This window comes from Dendropsophus ebraccatus, chromosome 7 (assembly GCF_027789765.1).
Source record: "Dendropsophus ebraccatus isolate aDenEbr1 chromosome 7, aDenEbr1.pat, whole genome shotgun sequence".
NCBI lineage: Eukaryota > Metazoa > Chordata > Amphibia > Anura > Hylidae > Dendropsophus > Dendropsophus ebraccatus.
Genome location: NC_091460.1, coordinates 4034096 through 4048153, shown reverse-complemented (window position 1 = coordinate 4048153; position 14058 = coordinate 4034096). Strand labels below are relative to the sequence as shown.

The 14058-nt window shown below is 47.7% G+C and overlaps 1 protein-coding gene across 4 annotated transcripts in view; it reads right to left on the bottom strand.

Moving 5' to 3' along the window:
* The window catches only part of LOXL3 (lysyl oxidase like 3), an 86470-nt gene that overhangs the window by 55332 nt on the left and 17080 nt on the right, over window positions 1–14058 (bottom strand). The window contains exon 2 of one of the 4 annotated variants that reach the window (XM_069977051.1): window positions 13457–13642. The exons of the other annotated variants lie outside the window; for them this stretch is intronic. The gene's annotated coding sequence lies outside the window, so the exon portion shown is untranslated. The remainder of the gene's footprint in view (window positions 1–13456; window positions 13643–14058) is intronic. 4 annotated transcript variants of the gene reach the window in all.

The window sequence follows — 14058 nt, the reverse complement described above, 5'->3', positions numbered from 1 at the left end:
ATTGATACCATTCTAAAATACACAGGATCCACTATAAATGGCTGAATCACAGAGCTCAGGTGTACCGCAGGTGTGGGGGAAGGGCAGCAATATGCAATACTAAAAGGCCAGATTACAATCCCAGGTTAAGGCCCAATTCCACGGAACGATTATCGTTCATAAACTCGCTCCAACGACCGCTCGTTAACGATAATCGGTTAGTGGAATTGGTGTAAACGAGCGAACGACAAAGGCGAAATCGTTATACTGTCGTTCAAAATTGTTTTTCAGCATGTCGAAATAAAGTCGTTGGTCTTTGAAAAATAATTCGCTAATCGGTTCGTAAAATTAGAAATCTTTCGGTCGTTCTTAAAAAGGTTTAAAAAAAGTAGGTGTGTCGTATGGTCATGATCACCCCGGCGAAGGTTTTAAACGACCATGTAACGACCGCAAAATAATCGTTACACTACATATATCGTTCACGTTATATGTTATCGTTCGCTAAAAACGATTCTGCATTCTCCAGTAGTCTCCCCCACATACAGCATGCTGCAGGGACATTGTAGCACATATACAACGTATTCTGTTCTGCAGGTAATACAATGTTTGATAGGAAAGGAGCGGCCTGTCCTGGGATGTGTAAAGGATTCACCCTTCAGCATCTGATTACAGTGACTGCAGCTTAAGGGCCTATTACACGAGTCGTCAGAGGAGCAAACGAGCGCTCTCAGCGCTCCTCGTTCCCCGCTCGCTGCCGCCACTATTCAACGCGGCTGCAGCGAGCGGGTGAGTGCGGGAGGGGGCGGCGGGGAGCTGTAGGGGGGCTGCCCGGGTGATCGCTAGATCTTTCGGGCAGCCCATAGGATACAGCAGCGTCTGCTGCCGACGCTCCTATTCAACGGAGCGACAGCAGCAGATCGTTGCTGTATCAGTCGCTTGTTTTTCAACATGTTGAAAAACAAGCGACTGCAACGATCAGCCGACATGAACGATGTAGGATGATCGTTGCACTCTATTCCACGGGACGATTATCGTCCGTAGCGGCCGATATTGGCCGAATACGGACGATAATCGTTCCGTGGAATAGGGCCTTTAGACACGGAAAACAACCGGTCTTTGGTTTGGTTAAATACGTCTGTCTGGAGGTTGTGGTGAGGTCTGGGCCCAGATCTGCTCTAACTAGTTTGTCCCTCAGATTCTGAGGGTGTCGATAGGCCATAATGGGTGGAATACAAAATTCTGGGATCTGTGGATAAGCCCTGGATAGTGTGCCCCACTAGCAATGTTTTTGCTATATGTACCGTAGGTGGAGACAAAAGCAATTCTTGGACTTCTTTGTTGTATGTCCTTGGGTTTGGGTAAGTCTGGTCTATTCAGAGGGGTGATCTTTTCCCTTTGTTTGTGTATTATGTGGCAGTGCCAGACGGTGCAGGTATATTGGCAATGCCAGAGGGTACAGGTATAGTGGCAGTGCCAGAGGGTACAGGTATAGTGGCAGTGCCAGAGGGTACAGGTATAGTAGCAGTGCCAGAGGGTACAGGTATAGTGGCAGTGCCAGAGGGTACAGGTATAGTAGCAGTGCCAGAGGGTACAGGTATAGTGGCAGTGCCAGAGGGTACAGGTATAGTAGCAGCGTCAGTGGATGCAGGTATAGTGGCAGTGCCAGTGGATGCCGGTATAGTGGCAGTGCCAGAGGGTGAAGGTATAGTGGCAGTGGCAGTGAATTCAGGTATAGTGGTAGTTTCAGTGGATGCAGGTATAGTGGTAATGTTGGTGGATGCAGGTATAGTGTCAGTGGATGCAGGTATAGTGGTAGTGGATGCAGCTATAGTGGCAGTGTCAGTGGATGAATGTATAGTGGTAGTGTTAGTAGATGCAGGTATTGTGTCAGTGGATGCCGGTATAGTGGCAGTGCCAGAGGGTGAAGGTATAGTGGCAGTGAATTCACTTATAGTGGTAGTTTCAGTGGATGCAGGTATAGTGGCAGTAAATGCAGGTAGATTGGTAGTAGATGCAGGTATAGTGTCAGTGGATGCAGATATAGTGGCAGTGCTAGAGCATGCAGGTATAGTGGCAGTGCCAGTGGTGCAGGTGTAGTGGCAGTGTCAGTGGATGCAGGTATAGTGGCAGTGCCAGAGGGTGCAGGTATAGTGGCAGTGCCAGAGGGTGCAGGTATAGTGGTAGTGCCAGAGGGTGCAGGTATAGTGGCAGTGCCAGTGGATGCAGGTATAGTGGCAGTGCCAGAGGGTGCAGGTATAGTGGCAGTGCCAGAGGGTGCAGGTATAGTGGTAGTGCCAGAGGGTGCAGGTATAGTGGCAGTGCCAGTGGATGCAGGTATAGTGGCAGTGCCAGTGGATGCAGGTATAGTGGCAGTGGATGCAGGTATAGTGGAAGTGCCAGTGGATGCAGGTATAGTGGCAGTGGATGCAGGTATAGTGGCAGCATCAGTGGATGCAGGTGTAGTGGCAGTGGATGCAGGTATACTGGCAGTGCCAGCGAGTGCAGGTATAGTGGCAGTGCTAGAGGGTGCAGGTATAGTGGCAGTGCCAGAGGGTGCAGGTATAGTGGCAGTGCCAGAGGGTGCAGAATCGGGGCAGTGCCATTAGATGCAGGTATAGTGGCAATGCCAGTGGACGCAGGTATAGTGGCAGTGCCAGAGGGTGCAGAGTCGTGGCAGTGCCAGTGGACGCAGGTATAGTGGCAGTGGATGCAGGTATAGCAGCAGAGTCAGTGGATGCCGGTATAGTGGCAGTGCCAGAGGGTGAAGGTATAGTGGCAGTGCCAGTAGATGCAGGTATAGTGGCAGTGCCAGTGGATGCAGGTATAGTGGCAGTGGATGCAGGTATAGTGGCAGTGCCATAGGGTGCAGGTATAGTGGCAGTGCCATAGGGTGCAGGTATAGTGGCAGTGGATGCAGGTATAGTGGTAGTGCCATAGGGTGCAGGTATAGTGGCAGTGGATGCAGGTATAGTGGCAGTGCCATAGGGTGCAGGTATAGTGGCAGTGCCAGTGAATGCAGGTATAGTGGCAGTGTTAGTGGATGCAGGTATAGTGGCAGTGCCAGTGGATGCAGGTATAGTGGCAGTGCCAGTGAATGCAGGTATAGTGGCAGTGCCAGAGGGTGCAGGTATAGTGGCAGCGGATGCAGGTATACTGGCAGTGCCATAGGGTGCAGGTATAGTGGCAGTGTCAGTGGATGCAGGTATACTGGCAGTGCCATAGGGTGCAGGTATAGTGGCAGTGTCAGTGGATGCAGGTATAGTTGCAGTGAGAGAGGGTGAAGGTATAGTGGCAGTGCCAGTGGATGTAGGTATAGGGTCAGTGTCAGTGGATGCAGGTATAGTGGCAGTGCCATAGGGTGCAGGTATAGTGTCAGTGGATGCAGGTATAGTGGCAGTGCCATAGGGTGCAGGTATAGTGGTAGTGCCTTGAGTAGGGACTGTGCTAGAGTGAAGCCAGTGTAGGGACTGTGTAGGAGAGTACAGACATTACATGTTCTCTCATTATCAGCATTACACCACAATGGCCTCACACACATATAAGAACACGCATTAGAGCCACGCTGACTGACAGATGAAGAGCTGCCACATGTGCTAAGTGTGCAAAGTGCTAAATCATCCTGCAGTGCAGGAGACGGGTCCACGACCTGGAGCACAGGGCCTCCCTTTTATCTGCATTGTGATTTACTGGTGTGCACACAATATGCTGCCAGCACCTGACATAGCTGTCTGCGGAGACCAGCCATATATCACCAAAGGTCAACAATGGGGGGACACCATCTGCCAAGGGGAAGGAACTCACTGTCCACAAACTAGGAAAACTCTGAGGCATGATCCAAGGAATAAGAAACATCTCAGTAGGCTCTTTAAAATAAGGATGAAGTTATGGAAGGGGAAGGCAACAGCTGGATCAGACTACACGGTGACTGTATGTAGTCTGTAGCCATGGAGACACAAAGACTTGCACACTTGTGAAGATGGCCACACCCTTTTACTCCACATTCACAGTTTTACTGCAAAAAACAAACAAAACAAAAACGAGACTCTGAGAGAAAAAACAATGGTCTTCTGGGATAAAAAGACCACATAAGAGACAACACCAGGATCTGAAGACAATCAGGACTGACGAAACGGAGTGGTAGAGTCAGATCACACAACGGTTAATTGTGAGTCTAACCAAGAAACCAAGATGGAAGACGGAGTCACGTACCGCTCATCCTGAAAATCAAAATAAATATCACACCTTCTTACTCTGTACCCTGTTCTCTATCACACCCTCTTACTCTGTACCCTGTCCTCTATCACACCCTCTTACTCTGTACCCTGTCCTCTATCACACCCTCTTACTCTGTACCCTGTTCTCTATCACACCCTCTTACTCTGTACCCTGTCCTCTATCACAACCTCTTACTCTGTACCCTGTCCTCTATCACACCCTCTTACTCTGTACCCTGTTCTCTATCACACCCTCTTACTCTGTACCCTGTCCTCTATCACACCCTCTTACTCTGTACCCTGTCCTCTATCACACCCTCTTACTCTGTACCCTGTCCTCTATCACAACCTCTTACTCTGTACCCTGTCCTCTATCACACCCTCTTACTCTGTACCCTGTTCTCTATCACACCCTCTTACTCTGTACCCTGTCCTCTATCACATACTCTGTACACTGTGCTCTATCACACCCTCTTACTCTGTACCCTGTCCTCTATCACACCCTCTTACTCTGTACCCTGTCCTCTATCACATACTCTGTACACTGTGCTCTATCACACCCTCTTACTCTGTACCCTCTCCTCTATCACATACTCTGTACACTGTGCTCTATCACACCCTCTTACTTTGTACCTTCTCCTGTGTCACACTGTCTTACTCTGTACCCTCTATCACCCTTTCCTATTTTGTACCCTCTCCTTTATCACGCCTTCTTACTCTGCCCCCTCTCCTGTATCACACCTTCTTTCTCTGTACCCTCTCCTGTATCACACCTTCTTTCTCTGTACCCTCTCCTCTATCACCTTCTTTCTCTGCCCCCTCTCCTGTACACACCTTCTTTCTCTGTACCCTCTCCTTTATCACACCTTTTTACTCTGTACCCTCTCCTGTATCACCCCTTCTTTCTCTGTACCCTCTCCTCTATCACCTTCTTTCTCTGTACCCTCTCCTCTATCACCTTCTTACTCTGTACCCTCTCCTGTATCACACCTTCTTTCTCTGTACCCTCTCCTCTATCACCTTCTTACTCTGTACCCTCTCCTGTATCACACCTTCTTTCTCTGTACCCTCTCCTCTATCACCTTCTTACTCTGCCCCTCTCCTGTATCACACCTTCTTTCTCTGTACCCTCTCCTCTATCACCCCTTCTTTCTCTGTACCCTCTCCTGTATCACACCTTCTTTCTCTGTACCCTCTCCTGTATTACCCCTTCTTTCTCTGTACCCTCTCCTCTATCACCTTCTTTCTCTGTACCCTCTCCTGTATCACACCTTCTTTCTCTGTACCCTCTCCTGTATCACACCTTCTTTCTCTGTACCCTCTCCTCTATCACCTTCTTACTCTGCCCCTCTCCTGTATCACACCTTCTTTCTCTGTACCCTCTCCTGTATCACACCTTCTTTCTCTGTACCCTCTCCTGTATTACCCCTTCTTTCTCTGTACCCTCTCCTCTATCACCTTCTTACTCTGTACCCTCTCCTGTATCACACCTTCTTTCTCTGTACCCTCTCCTCTATCACCTTCTTTCTCTGTACCCTCTCCTGTATCACACCTTCTTTCTCTGTACCCTCTCCTGTATCACACCTTCTTTCTCTGTACCTTCTCCTGTATCACACCTTCTTTCTCTGTACCCTCTCCTCTATCACCTTCTTACTCTGCCCCTCTCCTGTATCACACCTTCTTTCTCTGTACCCTCTCCTCTATCACCTTCTTTCTCTGTACCCTCTCCTGTATCACACCTTCTTTCTCTGTACCCTCTCCTGTATCACACCTTCTTTCTCTGTACCCTCTCCTGTATCACACCTTCTTTCTCTGTACCCTCTCCTCTATCACCTTCTTACTCTGCCCCTCTCCTGTATCACACCTTCTTTCTCTGTACCCTCTCCTGTATCACACCTTCTTTCTCTGTACCCTCTCCTGTATTACCCCTTCTTTCTCTGTACCCTCTCCTCTATCACCTTCTTTCTCTGTACCCTCTCCTGTATCACACCTTCTTTCTCTGTACCCTCTCCTGTATCACACCTTCTTTCTCTGTACCCTCTCCTGTATCACACCTTCTTTCTCTGTACCCTCTCCTCTATCACCTTCTTACTCTGTACCCTCTCCTGTATCACACCTTCTTTCTCTGTACCCTCTCCTGTATCACCCCTTCTTTCTCTGTACCCTCTCCTGTATCACACCTTCTTTCTCTGTACCCTCTCCTTTATCACACCTTCTTTCTCTGTACCCTCTCCTGTATCACACCTTCTTTCTCTGTACCCTCTCCTCTATCACCTTCTTTCTCTGTACCCTCTCCTCTATCACCTTCTTACTCTGCCCCTCTCCTGTATCACACCTTCTTTCTCTGTACCCTCTCCTTTATCACACCTTCTTACTCTGTACCCTCTCCTGTATCACACCTTCTTTCTCTGTACCCTCTCCTCTATCACCTTCTTACTCTGTACCCTCTCCTGTATCACACCTTCTTTCTCTGTACCCTCTCCTCTATCACCTTCTTACTCTGCCCCTCTCCTGTATCACACCTTCTTTCTCTGTACCCTCTCCTTTATCACACCTTCTTACTCTGTACCCTCTCCTGTATCACACCTTCTTTCTCTGTACCCTCTCCTCTATCACCTTCTTACTCTGTACCCTCTCCTGTATCACACCTTCTTTCTCTGTACCCTCTCCTCTATCACCTTCTTACTCTGTACCCTCTCCTGTATCACACCTTCTTTCTCTGTACCCTCTCCTCTATCACCTTCTTACTCTGTACCCTCTCCTGTATCACACCTTCTTTCTCTGTACCCTCTCCTCTATCACCCCTTCTTACTCTGTAGCCTATCCTGTTTTACACCTTATTAGTCTGAACCCTCTTCTGTATCAGGCCTTCTTAGACTACATTCACACATTACATAAGTCTGTCTGTAATAGCAGATCCACAATTATGGACAAACTTAAGGCCCACTGATTTTGATGAGGCTGTTCAAACTGTGTGGTGACCCCCGGTGTGGAGGTACGGCCATACGGTGGTGGTGAGGTGTGACGCCAGTTCTATGGTGGTTGGCCGGGATACAGCCGGACCCAGTGATGTTGTGTCGTGACGCCAGTGCCGGTTGGGCACACAGGTATGGTGGCACACCTGCTTTTAGTTTAAAGGGACGGTTGTACCTTGTTCCCCTGTGGTCAGTGACCTGCAGGGCTGCTACGGGGTCCCTTGGGATGATATCACGGTGAACCGGAGTGGTGTAGTGACCCTCCCGGACAATTGGCACCACCACCCACAGAAAGGGGAAATGTCCCAATGATGTAGTGTACCCTGTGTTGGCATGGGGTGAAGAATCACAGAGTCTCTTTACCATAAATATTCTCTTTTTACTTTGGAATGTACTTGTGTGCAGCAAGTTCTACAGCTTTCCCTTGCCAGGGTACAATACACTCAACAAATCGCTTGATAAGACACTTGACAATACAGCAACCAGATCTGTGATAGGGATACAGCGAGTACCGTGGTGAGAGATACAAAGAGGCAGGGTAGCAGAGAGGAGTATGTCATAAGAGTCCCAACCCAAATAGTACTATGCTCTGCCGGGATGTTGGAGGATGAGGTAGAAAAATACTTAGAAGAAGAAGAGAATACTTGTGCCCGTGTTTTGATCTTTGGGTCTTCACACCAACTAATTCCCTACCAGTGTCGGGGGACCTGTCCTAGTGGGTGACACAAGGCCCCAGACCTTGTTACCTGGGATGAGCGGAATGCTGAGGATTTTCTGCTGACAACCGCTCTGCGAGATAATGTTCCTAGGCTCTTAGCAACTTTGCTCTATCCGGATCAGTTCCTAGCTTGCTTTGGCTTTAGTGGCTACTGGCCTACACTGTGACTCTCCTAGTCCACAGCATGGGTTAAGGTGATCTCTGACTTGTCCTCTCCTGTAGGAATTTAATACTGCATAGTGTTGTGTGAAGTAAGCTGAGAAGAAACTGTTTGCTGTGTCTTGTCTTGCTTCCTACTCATACAGGAACCTGAATAAGACTAACTTGTTCTTCCTGTCTCCCATGTGACTTCCTATTTTCAGCGCATCAAAGGTGCGCTGTGAGTGGGTGAAGAGTGCATTACAAGAAGCAAAGTGATAGGATAGAAGAAGAAGACATTCCCATAGGTTCATGTGACATGTGTTCATGTGATCCATGTGACATACAAATAAACAATAACCCTTTCCATACTTCAGCCGTGCAGCATCTAAGTACACATACCTACAACAGCAACATTTAGTGGTGAAACTTTATCACTACTTCATCACCACTTGCTTACAATAAGTAAAGGCTATTACAAAGGGTGTAACTAATAGCAACACCCGTGGTGGGACACCAGAACTGTCTGTAATTTTAAGGATCCGTAATGCACAAAAATGAAGACAAGCCCTAGTATGAACCATAAAAGGACTGGCAATTCCTAGTGTGGATTCTCCCACAGAAGTCAATGGGCTCGCCAATAATTTGTGAAAATTCGTTATTTTTACACAAGAAATGTCTGTAATGTCCAAAAGTCTGTAAAAATATGGATAAGTAATCATTTAAACCATTGCCCTGATTTAACCATCACCTTCCACTTCTGTGCTGAACCACACAATGGATTACAGGTGCATCAGTTTCACACCTTCTTACCCTGCACTCTCTCATGTGTCACACCCTCTTACTCTCCCCTCTATTGTATCACACCTTCTTACCCTGCACTCTCTCATGTGTCACACCCTCTTACTCTCCTCTCTATTGTATCACACCTTCTTACCCTGCACTCTCTCATGTGTCACACCCTCTTACTCTCCCCTCTATTGTATCACACCTTCTTACCCTGCACTCTCTCATGTATCACACCCTCCTCATCTGCCCTGTCCTGTATCACACCTTCTTACCCTGCACTCTCTCATGTGTCACACCCTCTTACTCTCCTCTCTATTGTATCACACCTTCTTACCCTGCACTCTCTCATGTGTCACACCCTCTTACTCTCCCCTCTATTGTATCACACCTTCTTACCCTGCACTCTCTCATGTATCACACCCTCCTCATCTGCCCTGTCCTGTATCACACCTTCTTACCCTGCACTCTCTCATGTGTCACACCCTCTTACTCTCCCCTCTATTGTATCACACCTTCTTACCCTACACCCTCTCATGTGTCACATCCTCTTGCTCTGCCCTCTCCTGTATCACACCTTCTTACCCTACACCCTCTCATGTGTCACATCCTCTTGCTCTGCCCTCTCCTGTATCACACCTTCTTACCCTACACCCTCTCATGTGTCACACCTTCTTACCTTACACCCTCTCATGTGTCACATCCTCTTGCTCTGCCCTCTCCTGTATCACACCTTCTTATGGTGCGTTTACACAGAGGGATTTATCTGACAGATTTTTGAAGCCAAAACCAGGAAGAGACTATAAACAGGGAACAGGTCATAAAGGAAAGACTGAGATTTCTTCTCTTCTCAAATCCATTCCTGGCTTTGGCTTTCAAAATCTGTAAAATAAATCTGTCTGTGTAAACGCACCATATCACACCTTCTTACCCAACACCCTCTTACTCTGCCCTCTCCTGTATCCCACCTTCTTACCCTACACCCTCTCATGTGTCACACCCTCTTACTCTACCCTCTCCTGTATCCCACCTTCTTACCCTACACCCTCTCATGTGTCACACCCTCTTACTCTACCCTCTCCTGTATCCCACCTTCTTACCCTACACCCTCTCATGTGTCACACCCTCTTACTCTACCCTCTCCTGTATCACACCTTCTTACCCTACACCCTCTCATGTGTCACACCTTCTTACCTTACACCCTCTCATGTGTCACACCCTCTTAGGGCCCTATTCCACGGAACGATTATCGTTCATAAACTCGCTCCAACAACCGCTCGTTAACGATAATCGCTTCATGGAATTGGTGTAAACGAGCGAACGCAAAGGCGAAATCGTTATACTGTCATTCAAAATAGTTTTTCAGCATGTCGAAAAAAAAGTCATTGGTATTTGAAAGATAATTCGCTAATCGGTTCGTAAAATTAGAAATCTTTCAGTCGTTCGTAAAAAAGGTTTAAAAAAAAGTATTTGTGTCGTATGGTCATGATCACCCCGGCGAACATTTTAAACGATCGTGTAACGACCGCAAAATAATCGTTACTGATGTCCTTGCAGCCCTTGCAGCATACATTACCTGTCAGGGCTTTTCCTCCGCTCTGTCTTCCTCCCCGGGTCCGCGCGAAGCCCTGCAGGTAATGTATGCTGCTGCTGCTTCTCAAATCGTCGGTCCGCCGCCGTGCACCGCTATTCAACCGTAGTGATGCGCGGTGGGGGAACGATGATTTTAGGTCTGGCCCTAAATGAACGATCAGCCGATGACACAATCATCGGCTGATCGTTCTCTCTATTTCACCAAGCGATAATCGGCCGAATCAGGCCGATTCGGCCAATTCTCGTTACTCGTGGAATAGGGCCCTTACTCTATCCTCTCCTGCATCACACCTATTACCCTGCACCCTTTCCTGTATCATACCCTCTTACTCTATCCTCTCCTGTATCACACCTTCTTAACCTGCACCCTCTCATGTATAATACTCTTACCATGCTTTCCTGTCTCCCATCTTCTTAGGGTCCTATTACACGGAACGATTTTTAACAATTAACGACTAACGATCGCAAACGAGATTGCTTATAATTAACCTGAAATCGTTCACCATATTACACAGAACGATGGACGTTAGTTATGATCGTTACTACAATCGTTACTATGATCGTTTACTCCTTCTGATCCCAGCAAAGCAATGAACAAAGTACAATTATACTAAACGATTAGTGAACAAATGTGGAACTTGAGCAAACGAATGTGGAATGACAGCGATTAACAAAATCAACGTCATACGAACGATTTTTCGATTGTTGCCTGCAATTACACAGAACGATTGTTTAAATTGGAACGATATAACAATTTTTCACATGATAATCGTTTTTTTCGTCCTTACCCTGCACCCTCTCATGTATCACACCCTCTAACTCTAGCATCCTCCTCCTTTATAACTCTCTAACCCTCTCATTCTGCGACCCCCCCCATATAGCACTCTAACCCTCTCCTGTATCACCCTGCACCCTCTCCGGTATATCACTCTCGCCCTCTCCGGTATATCACTCTCGCCCTCTCCTGTATCACCCTGCACCCTCTCCTGTATATCACTCTCGCCCTCTCCTGTATCACCCTGCACCCTCTCCTGTATATCACTCTCACCTCTCCTGTATATCACTCTCACCCTCTCCTGTATCACCCTGCACCCTCTCCTGTATATCACTCTCACCCTCTCCTGTATATCACTCTCGCCCTCTCCTGTATCACCCTGCACCCTCTCCTGTATATCACTCTCGCCCTCTCCTGTATCACCCTGCACCCTCTCCTGTATATCGCTCTTACCCTCTCCTGTATATCACTCTTACCCTCTCCTGTATATCACTCTTACCCTCTCCTGTATATCACTCTTACCCTCTCCTGTATATCACTCTTACCCTCTCCTGTATCACCCTGCACCCTCTCCTGTATATCACTCTCACCCTCTCCTGTATAACACTTACCCTCTCCTGTATCACCCTGCACCCCCCCTGTACAGCACTCTTACCCTCTATTGTATCACCTTGAATCCCCCCGTATAATACTCTTACCCATTTCTGTATCACACATTCTGACTATGCAGTATTGCCGCACTCTTAACTGAATCACCCTGCACCCCCCTGTATATCACTCTTACCCTCTCCTGTATCACCCTGCATCCTCTCCTGTATAGCACTCTTACCCTCTCCTGTATCACCCTGCATCCTCTCCTGTATAGCACTTACCCTCTCCTGTATATCACTCTTACCCTCTCCTGTATATCGCTCTTACCCTCCTGTATCACCCTGCATCCTCTCCTGTATAACACTTACCCTCTCCTATATATCACTCTTACCCTCTCCTGTATATCACTTACGCCCTCTCCTGTATCACCCTGCATCCTCTCCTGTATATCACCCTGCATCCTCTCCTGTATAACACTTACCCTCTCCTGTATATCACTCTTACCCTCTCCTGTATATCACCCTGCACCCTCCTGTATATCACCCTGCACCCTCTCCTGTATATCACTCTTGCCCTCTCCTGTATATCACTCTTGCCCTCTCCTGTATATCACTTACCCTCTCCTGTATATCACTTACCCTCTCCTGTATATCACTCTTACCCTCTCCTGTATATCACTCTTACCCTCTCCTGTATATCACTCTGCATCCTCTCCTGTATATCACCCTGCATCCTCTCCTGTATATCACCCTGCACCCTCCTGTATATCACCCTGCACCCTCACCTGTATATCACTCTTGCCCTCTCCTGTATATCACTCTTACCCTCTCCTGTATATCACTCTTACCCTCTCCTGTATATCGCTCTTACCCTCTCCTGTATATCACTCTTACCCTCTCCTGTATATCACCCTGCATCCTCTCCTGTATATCACCCTGCATCCTCTCCTGTATATCACCCTGCATCCTCTCCTGTATATCACTCTTACCCTCTCCTGTATATCACCCTACATCCTCTCCTGTATATCGCTCTTACCCTCTCCTGTATATCGCTCTTACCCTCTCCTGTATATCACTCTTACCCTCTCCTGTATATCACCCTACATCCTCTCCTGTATATCGCTCTTACCCTCTCCTGTATATCGCTCTTACCCTCTCCTGTATATCACTCTTACCCTCTCCTGTATATCACCCTGCATCCTCTCCTGTATATCACCCTGCATCCTCTCCTGTATATCACTCTTACCCTCTCCTGTATATCACTCTTACCCTCTCCTGTATATCGCTCTTACCCTCTCCTGTATATCACTCTTACCCTCTCCTGTATATCACTCTTACCCTCTCCTGTATGTTGCTCTTACCCTCTCCTGTATATCACTCTTACCCTCTCCTGTATATCACTCTTACCCTCTCCTGTATGTCGCTCTTACCCTCTCCTGTATGTCGCTCTTACCCTCTCCTGTATATCACTCTTACCCTCTCCTGTATATCACTCTTACCCTCTCCTGTATATTGCTCTTACCCTCTCCTGTATGTCGCTCTTACCCTCTCTTGTATATCGCTCGTATCCTCTCCTGTATAACACCTTCTGACTATCCCGGCACTCTCTTGTGTCCCACCATGAACACTTTGTATCACACCAGCATACAGGGATCTCCTGCAGAACATTTCCTAGCGGTCTCGCTTACCTTCAGACTCTTCCTTCCTTGCACGCCGTCTCTTCCCAGTTCCCTTCTTCCTGTTCCTCCTCTTGTCTTTCTCCGCTCTCCTCCTTCACTCTCTCCAGTGTGGTGTTGGTCTCTCACTCTCTGAGACTTCCCCCACTGTCTCTCTAGTTCTGACTGTCTCAGTGTTCGTACTTTTTCCTTCTCTCTCTGTCCCACAGGATTTTAAGCAAACAAGGAATGAGAGAAGGGGGGCTGTGAGTGCCACATACACACGTACACACACCTATCCAAACACACACATGTATGTGAGTGCACACCTACAGCGGACCATGTGCAGCCTCCCCCAGTCTCAGGACTCTCAAAACACTTTATTCTCATTAATTTTACTTTAATTCACTAAAATATTCTTCTTCTGTACACAGCCCTGTGGCGGAGCCTGGGGAGGGGATACGTCTCTACATCACTCCGCACGGCACAAGCCACAAAGTGTTCCCATGCTTTACATTCTGTAACCCACCCAAAAGCCTGCACCACTTAGGAGCGTTATAAGAGGAGCGGCTGATATCAGTCACATAGGATGTAATAGGAGGTTATAGCAGTACTGGAGCGTTATAAGAGGAGCG